The 23616-nt window shown below is 37.3% G+C and overlaps 1 protein-coding gene, 1 long non-coding RNA gene, 1 other non-coding gene and 1 pseudogene across 4 annotated transcripts in view; 3 read left to right on the forward strand and 1 right to left on the reverse strand.

Moving 5' to 3' along the window:
• The window catches only part of LOC138848792 (uncharacterized), a 208018-nt gene extending 193458 nt beyond the window's left edge, over window positions 1-14560 (forward strand). The window contains exon 2 of the long non-coding RNA XR_011386870.1: window positions 14335-14560. This is a non-coding gene — a long non-coding RNA (uncharacterized lncRNA). The remainder of the gene's footprint in view (window positions 1-14334) is intronic.
• The window catches only part of SGCZ (sarcoglycan zeta), a 1210308-nt gene that overhangs the window by 413695 nt on the left and 772997 nt on the right, over window positions 1-23616 (forward strand). The window lies entirely within an intron of this gene.
• On the forward strand, window positions 2862-2923 carry MIR383 (microRNA mir-383). The gene has a single exon (NR_162632.1). It is a non-coding gene; the product is annotated as a microRNA mir-383 (primary transcript).
• On the reverse strand, window positions 10688-11882 carry LOC108178857 (eukaryotic initiation factor 4A-I pseudogene; annotated as a pseudogene).

The raw sequence follows: 23616 nt of genomic DNA on the forward strand, positions 1-23616 counted from the left end.
TAAACTCATAGTTCCCAAACTTGGCTATTTTATAATTACCCAAGGAGTAATTTTTAGAAATACTACTGCCTGGGCCCCATGTCCAAAATTTGTTACTTAATTTTTGAATTATTTTCTGTTGGACAAATCCATAGGAACTATGGAGAAATGGTTTTGAGATCTTTATTTTGAGGAGGGTTTTAATAGTGCTATCCAGAAAAACACTATTAGGTTGCATTCCTGTTAGTGAATGAAAATACTCAGCTACTTAGCAGCAGTAGATATTATCCTCTTTTTAAAAAATGTGGATAATGGAAAAATCTTGTCCTTGTATATAATTTGTAATTGTTTTAGTGCAAGTTGGTGTTGAATTTTCCCTGTGTATTTTCCATTGGGTATTTCTTCTTCTTTGAATGACCATTTTGCATCAAACCCTAAACTTTAAAGATTGAGGTAGTAGTCTGTCCTAACCAAATCCCCCCCTGCAGACTCTTCGATTAAAAAAAGAACAAACAGAATTTGTGACAGTGTGTACTGTGGATGTCCCAGCATTTTAATTCTTTTATTGTTTTCAAAGAATTATGACTTCTTCGGCTTGATCTTAGGTAAAGTTTAAACAAAGCAAGAAGTATGTTAAGAATTTCTTAGGTAAACTTTAAACTGTGCAAGCAGTGCACTAAAAGTTGAATTTACATCTTGATTCCAGTTATCATCCTAATCCTGCCCTCTACTACTTTATAATGTTATCTTTTATTAATTTTAAAAGTACTAGTCATAAGTTTAAACACTCTGAATAAAGGTACTAGAGAAATTATGTGCTTCAAGGAGGAATTGAATTGTCAATAACAAAATTATAGCCCTGCTTGTTATTACTGGAAAATTACTTGCAAAATTTCAGGCAGAACCTCAGTGAGAGTTGAGCCTGTTCCTTTTGTGACCTAATCTCAAATCACCACCTGTGAGAGTCATGAGAAATGAAAGCCCCAGAATTCTATCAAGGGAATTATATGCTGGCATGCACCGTCACGGACTGCCTTTGGAACCTGCCATTACTATTGTGTTAGTGGGCATGTTCTGCCTTCAAGCTCATGAAAACCAAAAGGGAAATATTTCTGGGAAAAATTCCTGAGACTTATGCCTCTGTGGCATCTGTGGGTCTTTGCAATAACAGAAGCACAATCTGACCATATGTTTCCTTTCAGTATTTTTGATAAGTTTTTAAGAGTTGGCTTCAGTTAGTCTTTGTTGAAGCCACTCAGAGACTGGCAGGGATGCCTTGGGAAGAGAGGCCAGGGGCTGACCTTGGGTCAAGGTTGATGCCACACTGAACCCCATGACTATAATCTGTCCTCCCACCTGGAACATTATTGAGAAAAAATTGTGGGATCCCAGCATAAACTAGGATGGCATTCTATGTAACAGCAGCACAGCGTACAGATACTGGATACTCAAATCAAGAATGGAGACATCCAAGAAGTGGCATCAAAGCTAGATTCTCAAGGAGTGTGAATTAGCCCAAAGAGAGGGGGAAAGGGATTTCTGAAGAGAATCCAAGTATCTGTCTTTGGAGGATGGCTCAGGTCCCTACAAACATCCCACATACCCACACCTGTGTGAATAGCAGTCAGGGCCTGTGCCGGCTGGAGTGCAGGAGATGGAAGCAGCTGGATGTGCCCAGCAAGGGATTCTGATTCTGGCACAGGGTGACCTATTTTTTTCCTTCCTTGTGCAAAGTAAAATTTGTGCTAGTAATCCTGAGATAATCCAACAAAAGTATCAAAAAAATCAGAATGATCTGCAAACGCTTCACCTTTCCCATGGGTAACATAGAAATCTATGTATCTTTAATGTAAATCTCATTAATCATAATCAGACCAAGAAAGGTTGTGGGAAAACAATGAAAGCAATCAGATTCCTATATGAAAACAACATTAAAAGCTATTGAATTTAGTAGATTTCTTGCAAAGGTGCCTTATTATTTGGTTACTAATTTATTCTTCATGTTTATTGTTAAGATAACTGCATATTTTATTTTAATGCTATTTAAATTCTTTGTGGATTAACATAGGGTCTAAATAAGCTATAAATTATATATGTATTAAAATTCCCATGCATTTACTTTGTGTAATGTAATTTAACTTCCTCTTCTGTGAAATTTTAATGAAGTATTAGGATGAGTCATTTTTTACTATATATTTGTAAACATCAAGTGTGCTAGAAGTCCAATATATGCAAAGAAAATTTTCCTTTGCTTAAAACTTTTCCTAAATAGTTAAGAAAATGAGATAAACACACATAAGAATCCCTTAAACAACAGGCATATATTTCGATTGTATGTTGGGACTGTATTAGAAGAGATAATGTAGCTTGCATAGAGTATCCAAGTTTGTCAAAGGAATCACATGGAGATGGTGGTGGTTACAGGAGGAATGATCGTGGAGTATGTAACCTTGACCTTTGGAGAGGCCTTGCACGATGCTTGCAAGGATATAATTTGCATTGGCAAGGAGGAAGGAAGGAAGGTGAAAGCTGTAGTACTGGGAAAGCACTGGCTTTTTTGAATAAATTGATGTTCCAGTTCCCTTGGAGAAAGTAAATTTCAACTTAATTAGGATAACCTTGTCTATTTTCTTCCCTTCCTCTCTCCTTTTCCAAACACTGGGAAAGAAAACAGCCCTTACATGATACCCATGTAATACTAATTTCTCAGCATTATCATGATGGGGAGCTGCCAATGCTTGTTGATGAGCTATTTGGAGTCCGTTCTTACAAAGACAAAGCCAATGACTTCAGTGACTGATTTTTAACCTGTTATGTGTATTTCTTGATGTGGTAGCATAATTTATCAAGAGACTTCAGACTTCCCACGTCACCTGCTCCTCAGATCAGAAGGTGATTGTGGCTTTGGGTGGATAGCAATCAGCCACAGCACTGCCTGGTCAGAAAGAGCAAGTGTCCTAGCCTTTTACCTCATGCGACCTTGTTGGTTCATCCCGCCTAGGTCCCCAGGGAACCGCATTTGCTGGACTGGAGTGGTCGGAAGTCTTCAGGTGAGACAACAAGACTGATGTTTAACTCACGTCTGTACTGCCCTCTTTCTCGCGAAATTCCGAGTTCTTGCTCAAAGGGATGCTTTTATTTCATGTTACCCACTCTTTAAAATATTTATATTATAAGGAGAAAATGACCTGTGATTATATGAAAGATTTAGATATTCATGGAAAAATTTTCTTGCTGCAAATAGCACATGTTTATATATGTATGCTTTTGTCTTCCTTTAAATGTGAATGTTGGACTTATTTATGAATGAGCAGGATGTGATTAGAAGATGCTCTCTATGCACCCTCAGAAGCAGAGAGAAGGCTTTCAGGGGGAGTGGGGTTGCCATTGGGAACAGAGCATTTCTGGCTTTTTAAGAGATCAGCAAAGCAAAAGCTCATAGAAATATTACCATATGTGTTTAGGAGCTAACACTTCAAGTAAAGTTTAGCCAAAGAGACTCTGGGAACAAAACCCCAGAAACCCAGGAAAGTCTTTGATGGTAAGAAATGCAATTACTCCATGAAACACTAGAGGTGGGAGGTGAGCCAAAGAAAAATTTTTGTGCTTTGAAATTTTTGCTATATTTGGTCTTGCTCCAACAAGATATAATTATTTAAGCTCCGATTGCCAAAAACTAAATATGAACAAAAATGGAAAAGACAAGATGTTTGTTGATGAATCTAAAGCAGGTCTAAAGCAAAAAAAAAAAAAGACAATAAAATGTTCAACTGAGATGAAAAATAACTAATTCTAGAGTATTTTCTAGTAAGTGTTGGCAAGATAATTCTTCAGGAATATGTGTGCCCAATGGTAACATTTGTTGAGTCAAATTGCTATTTTGATTAGATTTATACTCAATCATGTATAAAAAAGACCTTCCCTTCTTAGGTTATATTCTGTTATCCTAATATTTAGAAACTTGAGATATTCTATAGGCATACATTAACTGCAGACTTATTTGAATATTTTTAGGCTATCAGTTATTTGCAAAGGACCAGGATTTTGTGAAATAATTGTACACTGAAGCAATGTTTCTATGTTCTAAATGACACATACACTTGAAGCATAGGGTCATGCTGTACATATTGCAAATATTTAGATACTATTTCGTACCACTTTGAGAAATATTGCACTTGAATTTGTGTACTTTTATTTCCTGGAGTGACTTGGCAGAAGAAGCTTTAAGATATGGTCTCTTTCAAAAACTTAGTATGGAAGTTTAGGGATCAGCAGTGCTGTAACCAAAACAAACAGATTGCTGAATTTTATTTTTTTGAGAGAAAAAAGAATGTCAAAGATGGATTTAATAAGTTTTCCTATATCAAGTACTTTTCTTCTGTGTATTTTCAAGATCTTTGCTATCATTGTGTTTCCTCACCAGAAGTGTTTATGCTGTATATAATCCTGCTTTCATTCTTGGGGGGAAAGAGAAGTCATAAAATTAGAAAAGATGGCCACTATTCCCTTTCATACCAGCTTAGATTCCCAAAGAAGTCTTCTGCTCAAAGTCTAGAAGTTTGCTACTTTGAGTTGAGATGCCAGAGTGTAGATATAAGTGGAAACTGTTGTTCCATACATGCATGGATTACCTTTAACTTGCAAAAGCTGATGGAATACATTTTCTCTGTTAAATGTTATGGACTTCTCCTTCATTGCTAATGTGTGTTGACAAGGCAATAAATAGCATGATGAGCAAATCTGGGTTTCAAAACCACTAAGGAATCATTCATTCAAGTGATTTTAATAAACCATTGATACTTTTTGGTAAAGAATCTATTGTGAGAAGCAAAGGGATCAATATCACTGTGTTAACTTCTAAGCCCCTTGATGTGATCACATAACCACCTTGCTCAGGTTCTGTCAGAGCTTTCCCCTCATTGCAGCACAAATATCAGCAGTGGCACACTATACATCAGCCATTGTCATCCATTCTTAAACTATTACATTTAGTTAATTTAGTTCCGGATCTCTGAAGCATCTTCATATCTTGCTTAGAATGTCCTTTGCCCCCTATTTGTGTGTCTCACCAACTCATTTGCCCTTTGCAAGTCAGTTCAATTGGTTCTGAATCCATAAGAGTCCCACAAGCATGACCTTCTAACTCCCACCCCCTCTCCCCAGTCAAACGCGACTACTCCTTGGATTTCTCACAGTTCTGTCTTTCTAATTCTAGTTCTCTGTTATTCTGTGTGCAGTGTGTTCATTATTTATGTACTTCTCTCTCACAGTTAATAGACTGACTCCTAGAGAACAAGGATCACTTTATTTTCATGATTGTAACCTCTGCACCCAGCATGGTACCTGCATTGTTACTTTTCCTGATCAGTAAATCATCATCACTATTGAATGAATGTTTGAATGGATAACTTACAGTAGTATTTCATAATTGAATTTAACAGTGAAGAATAGGAAATCTTTTCAAGTGAAGCAAATGCTAGGTTCTAATTATGTAAAGACATTGCAAAATTGTACTTTTGAACATAGAGGGGGGCGTATTTAAGTTTATATTCAGAAAACAGCATATAGGTCTATTGGTTTGCAAAATCCAAAATAGCACTTTTCAGTAGATCTACAAGTACTGTTCTCAATGCATATGTACAAAGGAGCGAAAAACATCCTTCACCTTTCTGTATCAAGGTGATTGGAAAAAGCTAAAGGAATAAAAAAAAGAGGCATTTTACTTTTAAAAAAGTGTTTAGTTTAAAATAGTTTCTATCTTCTATAGTTCTGGGAGATAAGTGATTTCAAATTTGAAACTTTGTTTTATCAACTTTATGGAAATATCATTCAAATATGTTTTAATTGGAGCATAATTTCACAGATGTAAAATGCAGTCATTGATAAGTTTTGATAAATACATATCATGAAGTAATGACTATTCTAAGTGATCTTTGTTAGCCACCCACAGATACACTCTCTGCCCCTTGGAACCCCCACTGCCCATGTATATGTGAAGTAATTACTGATCTGCTTCCTGTCAAGATTGATTATTTTGCATTTTTCCACAGTGTTATTAAATAGGAAACATGCAATGTGTATTCTATTTTCTCTATATTCTTTAACTTAGCAGGAATATTTTGAAAGCAATTCACAGATAGTATATATCAATAATTTATTTTGTTCATTGAGGAGCAGTATTCCATTGAGTATAATCTGTTCACCTTTTGCTTTTAAGTTTTGGTTGTTATAAACCTTGCTGATATGAGAATTAGTGTGAAAGTATTTTTATTGGTGAATACTTTATTTCTCATGGGGAAATGTCTAGTGGTGGAATGGCCTGACGATATAGTGGGTATATGTTTAACTTTTAAGAGCTTGGCAAGTTATTTTCACAGTGACCTTTCCAATTTACATTACACCAGTAGTCTATGAAATATCCAGTCCCTCTACATATTCACTCTTGGTTGGCACAATCATTCTTTTTAACTTGAGATATTCTTGCATGTGAGTAGTAATTAATTGTAACATTAAGTTGTATTTTTAATGAATAATGATATAATCTTTCGTTCTGCTTACTTACAATCTAAACACTGCCTTTGGTGACCTCTCTGATGAAATATTTTCTCAATTTTAGAAAATTATTTATCTGAAAAGCAGAGAAGAGAAAGAGGGGAAGAGAGATCTCCCAGCCTCTGGTTTATATGCCCTAAATGACCACAATAGCTTGGCTTGGGCCAGGCTGAAGCCAGGAGCACAGAACTCAGTTTGGGTCTCCCATGTGGGTGGAAAGGAACCAACTTCTTGAGCCATAACCTTCTGCTTCCTTGGGTGTGCATTAAGAGAAAGCTATATGCACTTTATTTGTTTGTATTACTTGACTTCACAGCCATGTACCTTGACTATAATTTTAAATAGAAATTGTGAGAGTAGACATTTTTGGCTTATTCTTGATTTTAAGATTAAGAACTCACTTATGTTGCTTATAGTATGATATTAACTTGGGGTTTTGTTTGTTTTACCTTTTTAATAAGTTCCCTTTATCAAGTTGAGTATGTCCCCCTTTTTCCTAAGTTTTGAAAAAAATAGTTGATTTATACATTTTCTGCATCTGTTGAGATTACCTTATGGTATTCCTTTATTTATCTTAAGATGATAAATTCACAAATACAAAAATAGATTCATTTTAGAATTCCATTTATTTATTACTTTGTGAAGGTTTTATTTTATTGTATTTTTTAAATGGAGAGAGATAAGGAAGGAGGGAATGAGGGAAGAAGGGAGAGAGAGAGGAGAGAGAGAGAGAGGTCTTCCATCTACTGGTATACTCCCTATATGCCTACAATACTTGCTAAAATAAGGAGCTGGGAATTTTATCTGATTCTCCCATGTGGATGAAAGAACTCAAGTGGAATTAGCAATGGTGCTGGAATTTCAACACAGACACTTAGATATGAAATGTGTGGGCCCCAGTTGACATCTTTATGCTGTGCCTAACACCAATACCTAGATTTTAAATTAATTCTATTTCCTGCAATGAACCTGACTTGGTCATATTTTGTTATTCATTATATATATATATATATATATATATATATATATATATTAGTCAATGGATTGAAATTGATAAAATTAGCCTTTTATATCTATGTTCATAGGATATTTGCCACAATCTTCTTTTGTATTGTAATGCTTTCATGAAGTTTTGGAATCAGGGTAGAATTGACCTCATAGGATCAATTGGAGACTAGCACCCCTCTCTTAATTTCCAGCAGAGTTTTTTGTAGAATTAGCAACTTTCCTCTTTAAATGTATGGTATGATTCACTAGTGAATTATGCACATCTGGAATTTTTTTCCTGTGGAATGATATTTACATATGAAGTCAATATTTGAAATAGACACAGGCAGAGAGAGAGAGAGAGAGAGAGAGAGAGAGAACAAGAGCGAGTAGATTTTAGCTTCTGGTTTGCTCCCCAAATGCCTACAACTGGAGCTGGAGCAATCTGAAGCCAGTAACATGGAAATCAATCTGTGTCTCCAACATAGGTGTCAGGGGCTTGAGCCATCACCTGTTGCCTACCTACGTGTGCATCAGCAGGAAATTGATATCAGGAATATTGTCAGAACTGAAACACAGACACTCTAATATGGAATGTCAGCATCAACCATTACAGTAAATATTTTCCTTAAAGTTTTTTTTTAATATAGCTTTTGGTTTCCAAGAAATTTGTTCATATTTTCTTGGTCTAGGTTTCAAACTCACGGCTATGAGGTTGGTCATAATTTCCTTTCATAATCGTTTTATTCTCTGTAGAGTCTGTAGTAATTTGGTTTCTCATTCTTAATATTGATAATTTATGTACTCTTTTTATTTCTGATCATTCTACCTTTATATGTTATTTTACTCATTTTTATTGCAGTTTCAGGTTTTTAAGTATTTTTTGTATTGATTTTGCATTTTCTATTTCATTGACATTCACACTGTTCTTTATTATGTCTCTTCTTCTGTATACTTTGGGATTTATTATCTTTTCATGGATCTCTTCTTCTGTAGCTGAAATATGAGGTCATTGTCTTGTAAACTTTCTTATTTTCTAACAAGTGTATTTATTGGATACAATATTCCATAAATATGTTAGGAAATTTGGTTGACAGAACTCTTCTAGGCTGTTCCACACTGATTTTCTGTGTCCTGGTTCAATCAATTATTGAGAAAGATATATTGAAGCATTTTGTTGTAATTGTGTATTTGCTTATTGCTTCTTATACTTTATTTTTACTTGTTTATTTACTTATTAGAGACAGAGAGAAAGAGAGAGATAAAGAAACCTCTCCATATCCTCTACTACATTTATTATTTTCTGATTTTTGTATTATGGCCATTCTAATTGGGGTGAGGTGAAACCTCATTGTAGTTTTATTTGCATTTTCCTGTTAGCTAGTGATCCTGAGCATTTCTCCATGTGCCTGTTGGCCATTTGAAATCCATCTTTGGAAAAATGACTGTTCAAGGCTATAGATTTCTGTGTGTGGATTTTATATCCTGCAACTTTAACGAACTACCCAAAAGTCTCTTAGTGGAGATTTTTGGTTCTCCTATATATATATATAGGATCATGCCATCTGCAAACAGGCATAGTTCGACTTCCTCCTTTCCAATTTGTATCCCTTTGATTTCTTTTTCTTGCCTATGGCTCTGGCTAACACTTCTGGAACTGTATTGAATAGCAGTGACGAAAGTCGGCATCCCTGTGTAGTTCAGGATCTTAGTAGAAATGCTTCCAACTTTCCTCATTCAGTATGAGACTCGCTGTGAACTTTTCATACATTGCCTTGCTTGTGTTGAATAGTCCTTCTATACCCAATGTGCTTAAAGTATCTATCATGAAATGATGTTTTATTTTATCACATGCTTTCTCTGCATCTACTGAGATACTCATATGGTTTTTATTCTCCAGTTCGTTAATGTGATGTAATACAGGCAGTCAGGAACAATCAAATAGTAATTTTGAAAATGTATTTGTGACCCATGCTTTAAACCTCCTATTTTAGAAAAAAAGGCTTAAAATACTTTTGTTGTTGCAAATAACTATGTACATAAGAGAGCAGTGTTCTGATAACTAGGAAAAAATACGTATCATTTTATATGTGGAAAACACTCCATCTCCAGACAAATTTTACAGTCTCTCCCAGAACATTCCCTGTCCAAGCTGCCATCACTGCTAACCTTAAATGCCATAAGGGCCTCTCTAGAACCCCATCTGGGCTTTTTAAAATCAGCTATGCAAATTGCAAGCAGAGCAATCTTTTCAATATGCAAATTTGGCCTGCAACTTCCAGGACTTCTAAGATTTCTAAGTTTCTCACGAGCCTTTTAGAAGTTATTTACTTGTGTATTCATTTGTTTATTTTTATTATATTTGAAATAAGGAGGGTATGGGGGGAGAGAGAGAGCGAGGGCAAGAGCGAGAGCAAGAGAGAGAGACAGAGAGAGAGAGAGAATCTTCCAACTACAACCACTTGTTCACTTTCCAGAAGACTGCAACAAATGGTTTTGGGCCTGGATAAACCAGGCACTCAAAACTACATCAGGGTGTCCAACATGGTTGTAGGGACCCAAGTCTTTGAGCCACCATTTTCTGCCTCCCAGGGTGCACATAATGGAAGTAGAGTTTGGACTCAAATCAGGTACTTTGATAGGGAATGTGGCATCCCAAGTGGTGGATTAACCTCTGTGCCAAACCCCAACCCTTGCATTACTCTTTAAATAAAATTTTTAAAGAAGATTTCCATTTATGTGTCTTGTATGTTGTAGCTCCTGCCTGGCTCTACCTCATCTCATGTGATTTTGCCCTGTGTTCTTTGTATTCCTGAAAAGTGAACTTTTCTTTCTTTTCTTGTCTCGTTCCACCCTTCCCTTCCTCTGTTCTTACCTGCCATTGGCATTTGCTTAGCTTCCACCATTTGAAGCTCTTCATTACTTTCTGATTAATTTTTTTTGCACATTCCTCAGATGTCAGTTGAGTTGCCACAAATCCAAAAAAGTATTTCCTACTCACTGTTCTTTGGTAGCACCTTGTAATCAATTGACTGACTTCACAATATTTGTCCTAATCAGTAATCAGGTAGTGAGTTCATACAATTCCATGGAAGTAGCAACCTCATTGGTTTTGTTTTGTCATTATCTTGCTAGAGTTTACCAAAGACCGTGATACAAACATGAGTGATCAGTTCCCATAAACAAGGTGTTTATCTCTTGGTTCCATTCCCTTCCTCCTCCTTCTGCTCCTCAATCTTCTAGGACTAAGCCCAGCTGAGACTAGGTAGCAGGATGGTCCCTCAAATGAGGTCAGTAACACAGAGGGGACTTCCTCAATGGAGGTGACACAGGTCATGATGCCTACAAGAGTCCTCCTTTTTCTTCTATCTCTATAGTAATAGCCACACCCTTACAACCAAAATATCCATCAGGACCAAGTCTGTGGATATGATTTTTCCTGTGAGTGGGAAGGTCATAGTTCATGACTAAAGAAGCGTGTTGCCCATCGTTGTCTGTGGTCAGCAGGGTGGTGGCAATCAGTACTCTACTAGAGCCAGAATGATCACATCTGCTCCCTTTGGGTCCATATCTCCAGACTTGGCGAAGACAATGAAGTCTTGCGCATGCATCTTCTCAGTGAGTCAGTCGACCTTCCTTTGCATATTGATGAAGGTGAAAGCCTGAGGATTTGTCAGGATTCATACATGTCACATAGTGTGTTCAGCCACCACTCTTCCCAATCCACATGTGGAAGAATTGGTGGATACCTTCCAGGATAAGTTCTTCATTCTGGTGTGTGTGTGTGTGTGTGTGTGTGTGTGTGCTGTTTAGATTCTGTAATATGTAATAGACCAAGTCCTTGAATTCTCAGCTAACATTTCATCACATCTTTCCAGCACAAACATCTTGATATGCTGGGTATGCATATCAAACATGGCCAAGTTGCTTATTTTGATATGAGGGCTTCCATCTGTAGCTTCTGTACCTTGGCATGCACATTGGTGCCCCCAGTGGAGGCATGGCAGGAGATACTTATATAATCTGCTAAAGTCATGACCACATTTTGTATCTCTTGGGTCACTTCTCAAGTGTTACCAAGGCCTGGGTCACCTTTAGGTCTGATTAAATCTGCTGTAGAATTGATAGGGTAATTGTAGCCATTTTCCAAGTTTCAGATCACACTTGATATAAAGAAAAATGTCATGCTGTTTGGTAGAGGGATTCTCAAAACTGTAGGCCTAGATGCCACAGAGGAGGGACTCTGAGATTTTCACGTTATCAAAGCTGTCAACAATCTCATTCCATCTACTTGTGATAACACCTTCAGGCCCCATCCCATCAGGGCCATTGTCCCTGGATTGGCAATCGTTACTTACAGACATGATCCTTAGAAACTGGTTTGTGGCAATTTTAGAACAAACATATTGGTTTCTTGTGGGTTTGAAAAGTAATTTCATTTAGTATGAACTTGTCCCTTTTACTAGCACTCATAACAAGTCTTAGTTATTGACAAACTAATACTGTAGGTATTTCTTAGTTTCAATCTGAAAAAAATTCACTCATTTGATATTTTTTTCCACTTGGGAACTTAATGTATACATTTATCCTAACTTACTACATTTCTTGTCCAACCAGTGGTTGAAATGTCCCACTAATGAATCATATAATCAAGTGGAAAGTAGAATTTTCCAAAAAACAATACAGTTTCAGTTCTTTCAATGACATGACAATGTTTCAATGTAAACATTAAATCCAATAAATGGAATTCTAAACAGTATACTTTTAGAATTGTCTACTCATCTGTTTCTGCCTATTTTAGCACTGAGCACATGCACTTCCTTGAATGCTGTTCTTCAGCCACAGAAGGAAAGAGGGAATTGGTGACATTGCTCTTTAGTTATCGTTAGAGGATTCAACAGAATAGCATTATTCTGTCTAATATCTTTGCGAAATGGTGTTTAAGATATACACTCTTTATACTGGAAGAATCTTTTGTAACTTTTCTTGCTGTTGTTGTTTTTACACCTTATTATAATCAGAATGAATTCAGTTTTCCATTCTCCTGCTTTAGTACTTCAGGCAAAATACTTACCCTCCCTGACAAAATTTTTTTTCATGTGTAAGATGGAAATAGACTAACTTCATAGAAAACGTGGGAAGCTTAAGATGGCATCCTTGATGCTGTACCTAAAATATAGTAGATGCCACAACACAGTAATTATTATCTTACTGCCAATATAAAGAGATGAAAGTGACACATCAACAGATCTGACATTGTTTGGGTCTCATAAGAATGAGACAGAAATTATGATGTTTCTAGTCAAATCTCTTCCTTTAATAGATAACACTAAATTATTGGATGGCTTATAAAAGATAGTTATTTGCTGACAAGAAAAAACGATATAGGTCTCCTCAATTTATGTGTCATGCTCCACTTGTAACTAGCCTGAAGAGAGTTCCTAGAGCATGGGACTAGCTCATTTTAGAGAAATGAGATAGAGTTGCTTTGCCTTTGATTCTAATTGCCTTCTCCATTTTCCCCAATTACCCAAATACAAAATTTTAATGGGCAACACCAGCAACAATATTTTTCAGAATTTGATATTGCAGTATATATTTCATCATGGTTTTTATTGTCCATACAAGACTGATATATTGTTTTCCTTAAATTCTTATTAATATTATCACTGAAGCATGATTACTTTATGTTTGAATAAGGTATTTATCATCTACCTCACATGAATATTCATATTTTGACTGTTAATATTGCTGTATTTAGTACCTATTCCTTAAAATATAATAGATAGCAAAGAGGAGTCCTCAATCATGCCTTCTCAGGTTTAAAATCTTTCAAGCACAAATAATCTTTGCTTGATTTTCAAGTGCATAGTCATAATCAAATTATTTTAAGTCTTTTATTGAATATCAACTTCAACCTCACTGATTTTTAATTTTTGTTAATTTAAGTGTTTATTAAATGCTGTTAATACAGGGCTAAGTGTTGTTGGGTTTCTCTGTGTTGTTGGTGCAAAACACATGAATCTTTAAATATGAAAAATTCAAGGAATTCTATCATGCCCTTTGCTTTGGGAATTTTCTCTCGCCAGTGGCAGATTGCTTGGCAGCGATTCAGTGAGAGAATCAGCGGAACGGAGGCAGAAGCTGCTTCCTTTTAGCACTAACTGGGACTTGATCCTATTCCACACTAACGTAATCAGGACTCCCTGGTGGCTGAGCAGCCTTCAGCCCTGGGGTAGGAGGAAGACGGATAGGTACTTAAAGTATACATGACACTAACTATAGATTGAAAAGTGATGTTCAAGGATATTAAGATATTTAAGGTTGCTGCATGAATGGTTTTAAAAGAAAGTGATGTTCTGGGCAAGACAGCAAGAGAAGGTAATAAGGCAGAATCTCAGAAAAGGTGGAAAATGGTTAATTGGAGCACTTGGCTGAAAAGTTTTCCTTGTGATACTGTCAAACAACTTTCTAAGAACAGGGAACAGGATGCACACCAAATTTTAAAACATGTTTTGAATTGTTAAGTGGGTTAAGGGCTAATATGAAATTATGGTAAGTGGAGAAACCAGCACTGACTTGACTGAAGGGAGCGCTCTAGAGGAAGCTAACACTGTTAAGATAAATCTTTACACAGGTTTAATACTGGTATGATTACAAAAGTCATTGTAAAATAGGAGGGATGGCATTACTTTTTCTATGTATATATTGTAAGATACATTTAGTTTGTAGTATTATAAACTTCTTATTTTCATTTCTTAGGCATTTATAAGATGTATTAAAAGATGCATTTGTTTCTTGATGCCTGCTTTACAGGTGGCTAACAGTGGCTGCTTCATTTCCATTCAGTTAGCTTTGGAGAAAGGTGATAAGATGGACAACTCTCTAGTATTGGAGAATGGAATAGGAGGATGCTGAATTGCCAGAATCTTTAGCAATCTTTAGCATCGCTAATGACATGTTATAAATTTAATGAGGGCATTGGCACCACCAAAAAGTAAGTCTTTCTTGAATTCAGAAATAAATTGTATGACTATCATCACAGCTAAGACTTTATGTTTTAAGGTCACTTCATTTATCAGTGCAATAAATGATAGATACACACTGTACTCAAAGAATCTCTTCCTCTGATCTGTATAGCACTGGTGTTTCACACACAGTCACCCTTTTCTATCCTTTCTGGTTGGATTAATAAAATAAATAATAAAGGATAAGTGAATTAAAAGATATTTAAATACTTTTGTCTTAATCAAGACCAGCATCTTTATTGGAGATTCAAGGGAAAGAAATAGTCAAGCAGGGTAAACCATTTATGATGTGCTTTCTGCTGTGGGGTTGGTCCCTAATTGCTCTGGTATAATTAAGACAAAAGAACATTTCTTCCTGGGGTGTACTGGACATACACATGAGGCTTGGGTCTGAATGGGTTAGTTTTCCTATTAATAGTACATTAAATATGCTGTCAATGTATTAAAATACATTAAGTATTTTAATATTTATGGGAATTTCCTGGCTATAGAAGGGTAGTCTTTCCCCTGCCATAAAGTATTTGTTTGTTGTTAAAGATATTTGTTTATTTAAAAGGCAAAGTGACAGAGGGAAAAAAGAGGAAAAGGGAGAAGGAGAGAGAGAGGGAGAGGGAGGGGGGAGGGAGCGGGAGAGAGAGAGAGAATCTTTCATGTACTATTTTATCCCCACAAATACTTCAACTACCAGGACTAGTCCAGGCTGAAGCCAGGAACACGGAACTCCATCTGGGTCTCTCACATAAGTGGCATGGGCCCAAAAAGTAGGGCCATCATTTGCTGCCTTCCCAGACACATTAGCTGGAAGCTAGATCAGAAGTAGAACAGGCAGTAATGTGATGCTGGTATGACAAGTCTCTGCTTAACCTGCTGCACCATAATGCCAGACCTGAGCGTTTTATTTTTTAAAATGTCAAAACATCCCCCATTGAGATTTAATGCTATAACTAGTACTCAAACAGTATTTTTCACTTTATGTTTCTGTGTGGGAGCAAACTGTTGAAATCTTTACTTAATGTATGCTAAACTGATCTTCTGTATATAAAGAGAAACGAAAATGAATCTTGATGTGAATGGAAGGGGAGAGGGAGTGGGAAAGGGGAGGGTTGTGGGTGGGAGGGACGTTATTGGGGGGAAGCCATTGTAATCCATAAGCTGTACTTTGGAAATTTATATTCATTAAATAAAAGTTAAAAAAAGTCAAAACATCCCAAAATACAGAAAATTTAAAAATGTACACAGACACACACATGCACACACAAACATGCACATAACACAGCAATGAAAATACTTCCACATCCAAATGAGAGAAGAAAGGGTAGAGTAGACATCCATACTTCAACACTTTGGCCTAGACATATAGCATGAATTTTTCTTACATTTTATTTTTCATGAACCACATGGACACCTCTAATATGGAGAGAGGGTGGGAAATGTGTTGCTGTGGATTTGTTCTGAGAGAAGGAGCATGGTGGGGGCAAGAGGCGCGGAGTCACCACACAGACCCTGGGAGTCTGGTGAAAGCAGGCCAGAGGCGAGCAGCCAGCAGACTCGTTTATTTCAGTTGGTACAGCAGCTTATATAGCTGAGCAGCCAATCCAGTCAAGGGGCGGTTTATGCCCGTTGCCAGGCAGGCTCTGTTGCCAAGTAGTTTCCCAAGGGATTTCCAAAGCCATTCCTGAGTATCTGATGCTCGCTTGCCAGCAGCCATCTTGTCATGGCCTTCTCATTCCACCATAGAAATGTAGTCCCTGGAGAGCAGCTAATCCCCAGAAACAACGCTACACCCTGGAAGACAGAGGTGTGAATATTGGGTGGACTCCTTCATGGCTTCTTGGCCTTCCTGCTATTCTTCAGAAACACTAAGAATGTCCTCTGCTTAGGTGTTTTGTTTGACATTTGCTTTTCCTGGAGTACTTTTCTCAGGCCACCTCTTGGCTCGTTTACTCACATCTTTCTGGTCTTTGTTCAAACTTCACTTATTCAAAGTCACTTTCATAACCACCCACTAGACCTTAATAGCCCCTAACTCTGGTGCCATGGCATGTATTTACTATACATTTTCTTGGTCCCCCAAAGAAAGTATTTGGCTACAGTGAAGGCCTGTTTTATTCCCTGCTATATCCTCAGGGATGCAAACAGCATCTCACAAATTGTAACACCTGTAGATCTTTTAGGGCTTTGAGAAGCAACAGTAGAATGATTACTTTTTTTTTTTTTTTTTTTTTGACAGGCAGAGTTAGAGAGAGAGACAGAGAGAAAGGTCTTCCTTTTTCCATTGGTTCACCCCCCAAGTGGCCCCTACGGCAGGCGCATTGCGTCTGGAGCACTGCGCTGATCTGAAGCCAGGAGCCAGGTGCTTCCTCATGGTCTCCCATGCAGGTGCAGGGCCCAAGGACTTGGGCCATCCTCCACTGCACTCCCAGGCCACAGCAGAAAGCTGGCCTGGAAGAGGAGCAACCGGGACAGAACCGGCACCCCAACCTGGACTAGAACCTTGGGTGCTGGCACCACAGGCGGAGGATTAGCCTAGTGAGCTGCGGCGCCGGCCAATGATTACTTCTAAGTAGGAAAGGAAGTATAAATTATTAGAGCACATATGCAAGGCTGAAATGGTCTCAGGAAGTGGGGAAGGATATTTAAGTTCAGACTGTGCAAGTGAGTTCATAGGAGAGGTGACTCAGATCTTTGCCATGAGAGTAGCAGCCATAAAATATTTCTGAGTGGGGAATGGCAGAATTTGGCTTGTTTTACCAAGGATAATTGTGAGTATGGTGTGGATGCACAGAGGGAAAAGGGACAGCCTGGAAGAGGGAGGGCAGAGTGTTGTGTGGGAAAAGGAAGCGAAATATATTGTGACAGCTAAATTTTTCATGCAAAAGACTGAGGATTTCTTGATGATCCCTATCTTGAAATATTTTCCCAATAGTTTGGTGATATACAGATTATTCTTTTTATTTGAGATGAGAATACTATATTTCAAAACTCATCTCAAGATGAGTTGTCAGAAATATATTTGTATGTCTACAAATTAAATTTTAATTTTTAGCATATTATAGCAAGCTTTGCAATGAACCCTTCTGAGATGAATACATCTGTCCTTTAGTGGTTGAATGAGAAGCTTAGTGTGGGGAGGCAGTGGAAATGTTGTAGGCGATGCATGAGTGTCTTTTAATGGCATTAACCAGGACAGAGGTCCTGAGGGGAACAGTAGATTTACCAAGGAGGGTAGTGATGATGTCACTGGCCTTTGGGGTCTGAGTGCTGGGCAACTTACATTATGCAAATGCGATGCAAAGCATTGTAAAATTCAACTTCAACTATTAGAAGTTTATAGTGGATAATTTGTGAGTAGGCTAGTCACTTTTATTCCATAAGTGTAATTATTTGTACAAATTATTATTTTTAAGAATTCGTGGTGAATTTTTCTACTGAAAACATTTTCCATCAACTGACATCAAGAAATCTCCCATTTGATTGAGCGTCAATGGCTTTTGGCCTCAGGAATGTAAATACATCCCCACAGCCAGCTTTACCAAGAAGCACCGTGTTTCTGATGTTAGGCCAAGCGCAGGTTGGCTGCAGCACAGCAAACATAAGTAATGATAAATGGTGGGATATCAAATTAGAACAGGTGTATCACAGGGTGCCTCCAGGATTGGTCCTGGGCCCAGCCTTATTTAACACTCTCATTAATGAGCTGGAAAAGCAGGTAAGCAGTATGTCAAACTTGGAGAGATGCTGTAAAAGCCAGAGGGAAATGCAGTAACCTGCAGACACAACCTTGAATTCCAAAACATAGTAGAGATTCAAATGAAGGAGGAAAGAATGATTAGACATGCGTATAACTATAAAGTAAGTATCCAAATTCGCAGGTCATCATCTGGATTAAGGTTTTCCAACATGTTAATATATATTCACCACAAACAAATCCTAGTAAATATAATAAGAGAGTTCAGCTTAGTTTGGAAATAGCATGTGTAGAGGTTTCAGCTGTCCCAGGCTGTGTGCAGCTACTCCAGCATTGAGGGGATAAACAGCCTCTCACCAATGGAACCCATTCAAAGACAAGTATAGAGCTGCTTTAAGAAAAGCCAGTTTAAGAAAACTGCCTCCAGTAAACATGTTTCTTTGATTAGAAGTACAGTTTAAGTTCTTAGTAGGAAAGGGCATGATTTAAAACCTTCGCACATCATATAATCTTAGAAATGACTTATTTCAGAGCCATCTATTAAAGTGCCTCAGATGTCTCAAAGAGAAGATGGAGAGAAAGTTTGGGTGTGGGGGTAATTTTTGTCTAATTACTGTAGTTCTTCTGGGGGTATTACTAAAAATCAGGGAGAGGGGCTGGCGCTGTGGCACAGTGGGTTAATGCCCTGGCCTGAAGCACAGGCATCCCAAATGGGTGCTGGTTGGAGTTCCGGCTGCTCCACTTCCAATCCAGGCCTCTGCTATGGCCTGGGAAAGCAGTAGAAGATGGTCCAAGTCCTTGGGCCCCTGCACCCGCGTTGGAGACCCAGAAGAAGAGCCTGGCTCCTAGCTTCGGATCAGTGCAGTTCTGGCCCTTGTGACCATCTGGGGAGTGAACCATTGGATGGAAAACATCTCCTCTCTTTCTCCCCCCCGCCCCCGCCTCTCCTCTCTGTGTAACCCTGACTTTCAAATAAATAAAGCTTTAAAAAATCAGGGAGAGAAAGAGAATCATCTTGTATAGGTAGTGGAAGTGAGACAAAAACGACTTGCCTAAGCTCGTGTGTGTGTGGGCATTGGCAGAAAGACAATCAGAACTCAATCACTTGACCATGACGTTCTGTGCTCTTTGCACTTTATCAAGAGATGCTCCCCAACTGTTTCATTTATTTCTCTTGGTTTCATGGCATCATAGTTGTTTGGGGCCTTACGTCAACATTGACCAAGTGACATTTGTGCAAGAGGTGATTTCCCTCACTTCCACCCTGAGGCTATAAAAGTGTCTAGTTTCTCTCCTCTACTTCCAGCTGGAAATAATGTCCTTCCAGACAGGGAATTCTTTGACTTCCTGAATAGCTGATCAACTATGAGCAGGCGAGTCACTCAGCCTGTGAATAACAGGTGGTGTGAATGAGGAATAAACCTTTTTTGTGGGATTTAAGCAATGGTGTGCAAATACTGTATTGTCTGGTTTAACTTGACTGACACAACATGAATAACCAAAATGGCATTTACAAGGAAATAGTAAAATAGTCCTTAATAACATGAGTAAAATGGCTAAGCTCAAAAAGTTAACCATTTCTCTCAATATAAATCCATGACATTTATCCAAGTAATGATTAATTTATTAACATTATGAATTTCTTTAGAGAAGGGCATAGTTGTTTTGTAACAAATCAATCACAAAGACTCCAAATTACAATAATGGACCAAAAATCATGAGTCATGAAAAAAATCCAAAGCCTTTCTCATTTAATTTTCAGCCTTACTGTAATGCTATAGTACTTCATTTTATTTGTCCTTTTCCAAATAGAAAATGATTGTACAATTTTGAGAATTATTGAATAAGACCATGTTCACTTTCAAAGTAGCCTTTACAATATTTTTAGATGAAACTAAAAACATACTTTCCCCACAATTATTTTTCTGCAGACGGTTGACCTTTAATTTGTAAGCATTCTTATGGACAAGGAACTCATTGGATATAATTTACTGCATTTTTATTTTCTGGACCAGCCCAGACTCCTTTGCTTTTTCTTTCTCCAAAGACTGCAAGACTCCTATTCACCTGTCCCCTTTGCAGGTGCTTCTACCACTTGGTTCTTCTCCCTATTCCAGAAGAATGGAATGTGGCCGCCTGGGAGACCCTGTTCCTTCCTCTCCTGCATCCGCAAGCACTTTCCCTTTGGCAGATCATTAACTCAGAGTCAGCTGCAAACTCCAGGTGTTGAGAGTTTTCTTTCAAATCAAATCATGAACTCAAATGGCAAGAAAGAATAGTCTTTGCAGGGATGTCAATTCACAGAGGTGCTAGATGATTCAACCTCTTGTTTCCCGGACAAGCACCAAGTCAGAAAGGTTAACCTAAACTACATCACCTAGAAGTATCCACTGAAAAGGTGCAGTTGCAGACTTGTGTGCTTTGGCCCTTTCAGAATTGTATTAGCTAGAAATCTGAATGTCTCTAGATGGCCCTTACTTCAGTTGACTGCAACCTCCAGGGACAGATTCAATCCACCTGCAGCTGCTTCACTCATACGTGACTCCTGTAGGTGCTTGAGTTCGTGATCTCTGCCTCAACTCACACGGTTTCACTCTTCTTTAGTGATCACTACTGTGAGTTCATGTGCACTTTGATATATTAAATCTCTTTCAAAGCTTCAATATCCTCACATAGCATCACTGCTCTAACAGAAAAATAGATGAATTACTTACAAATGGGGTATTTACTTAATAATAATTCATAATTTCAGTTTTGCCATATTTTCAGTTATAAAAAATGATCTGAGAAACACAGATAAAGTATTTAAATATAGGAATGCAATAAAAATAAAATGATAGTCAAGCCATCTAAGGAAAACTATAGAAAATTTTCAAATTAATAGTATTTGAATTGTTATATATTTGGAAAATATTTCTCTTAGTGAGATTTTAAGTTGAAAAGGAGCTACATTTTAAGTATCATGCTTATTAACAAACATTTGCATTTGAAAGAATGCTGTGATTGATTATTGTCTTTGTAATTCTTACTATTTTATTGACATATAATATGCATAGGAATGAATACAAATCATAAACATACAAGTCCTTGCAATTTCCAAGTCTGAACACAGCCATGCACTACAGGCCTTAATAAGAGACAGGATATTTCCAGAACCAGAGACACTGCCTCATGACCCCTTCCTGCCCCCTATCATTTTTTAAATGAGCTGTCATATTCACCTGAAGTCTACAAAGTATAAATCTTAGCTTTTCTTATTTAAATTATAAAATTACCCAGAAGGCAAAGATTCATCCTCTGATAAAAACCTGCTACCTATCAGTTAGTGAAAATGTTGATGTCCACATTTATGTCCCATCATCTTCCTGGGCTTGTCTGGCCATGGGTCACCGGGGCATTGTGAAATCTTGTGCTATGTCAAATGGCTTCTTGAAATCATTTTAGGTAATATATTTACCATTAAATATCTGTATGAGAGTATTCATTGGCTACATATATTTTCTATTTTTTTTATTTATTGGTCTATTTTTATTTATTGGTCTACTCATTTACTCCCCAAATGCCTGTAACAGCTGGGCCTGGGTGAGGCCAGAGCCAGGAGCAAACTCAGTCCAGTTCTTCCACATGGGTGTCAGGGCCCCAAGCAGTTGAGCCATCACCTAATGCCCTCTGGGGCACTCATTAGCAGAAAGCCAGCATCAGAAGCAGACCCAAGACTTGAACACAGGCACTCTGATACGTGAGAGTCTCCAGCAGCATCTCGATATCTTTGCCAAACACTGGTCCCTCATCAGCAATATATTTTAATAGTTCTTTTAATAGTAACTCCATCTATTTTATCAAAAACCACAGACAGAAAATGCAAAGATGCCTGAGATGTGATTCCTCCTTCAAGAACTGATGCCATGATGTTTGCAAATACCTTAGTAAAAGGGAAATTACTATTCACATCAATAGTGTCATTGCTATTTCAATGTGGCTGACATTATTTTTGTTGTTGTTATTATTCTAACTATTTTATTTTATGTGTTCTCACTACTATATTATAGCTATGGATGGGTATTTATATGTTGCAATAAAATGTAATACAGTTAACTAATTTAATTTGGGATTGAGGATCTATATATATATATATGTTTATATATGAAGTCTTTATTATATAATATATTATATATTTATATATAATACTGTTGTTATTTGGTAGAGAATTGGTACAGTGAAATATTTTTCCCAAAATATTATAACTAATATATGATAGACTGCTAGACCTCAAGTTGAAGCCCATATTTGAAGCCATCTTCTCTTGCACCATGGAACACTGTGTCACAGAAATGTGAGTGTCTTATAGACAGTAGGGGAGGTTGGTATGGAGTCAGAGTGTACAAAGGTTATATTACTTTATTACCTGTACGAGTAGTGATAGTTATGACTGTCTTCTTCATTATTTAATGGTTAAGCAATATATTTCTATACATTGCAGAGTGCTACGTCTTCTCAAATATCTAAAACTGGGAGACAATAGGTATTTTGCCCTCATATAATCTGATATTATTTTTGTCCTCTGCATTCCACATGATAATCTTTCAACTAGCCACAATCATTCATATCTGTAATCGTGGACATGCATATTTCTCTATTAGGAAGACAGGTATTGTAGCCACAGAGGACTGACAGCCTTATGTCATGAACAAGGGAACTGAGAATAATGGAGTTAAAGTCAGAGTCCCAATCTCACATAATTACTTGGGAGTCAAATGAGACTTTTATCTAACTTTTTTCTTAAAGTATTTTTTCTTCTTTTTTTGCTCTTCTACTTCCTAAGTGAAATTAATGTAATGGGTAAGTGTTTGTCAGGCATTTAAGATTCCACTTTCCATATTAGGATACCTTGGTTTCATTCCTGGCTCCAGCTCCAGATTCTAGTTCACTGCTAATGCAGACATGGGGAGGCAGCAGTGATGAGTCAAATAATTGGGTTCCTGCCACCCATGCATCGAGTTCCCAGCTTCTGATTTTGGCCTTGCCTACTCCGTGCACTGGGTGGTACAGGCATTTGGGTAGTGAACCAGCAGATGGGAGTTCTCCCTTTATATTGTCTCTCTCACTCTTTCCGCTGCTGAAAAATTAAAATTTTTAAAAAGTACTAGTTTATTTGGATTCCTCTTTGACCCAAAAAACTTTAATGATTTCCTTATTTTCTGTTCCCTAATACCACAATTTGTAAAGACATTTGTAAAGTTGGAAAATTAATATATTTCATTTTTATTAAATTATTATTTTGTGATGAAATATACAGTGATTTTAATTGCCATCTCTCATTTTGTAATAAATCAGTTGGAAATATGATCTAAGAATAAATAATATTCCTTTGCAGCTTAAAAT

The sequence above is a fragment of the Oryctolagus cuniculus genome, chromosome 2 (assembly GCF_964237555.1).
Source record: "Oryctolagus cuniculus chromosome 2, mOryCun1.1, whole genome shotgun sequence".
Taxonomy (NCBI): domain Eukaryota; kingdom Metazoa; phylum Chordata; class Mammalia; order Lagomorpha; family Leporidae; genus Oryctolagus; species Oryctolagus cuniculus.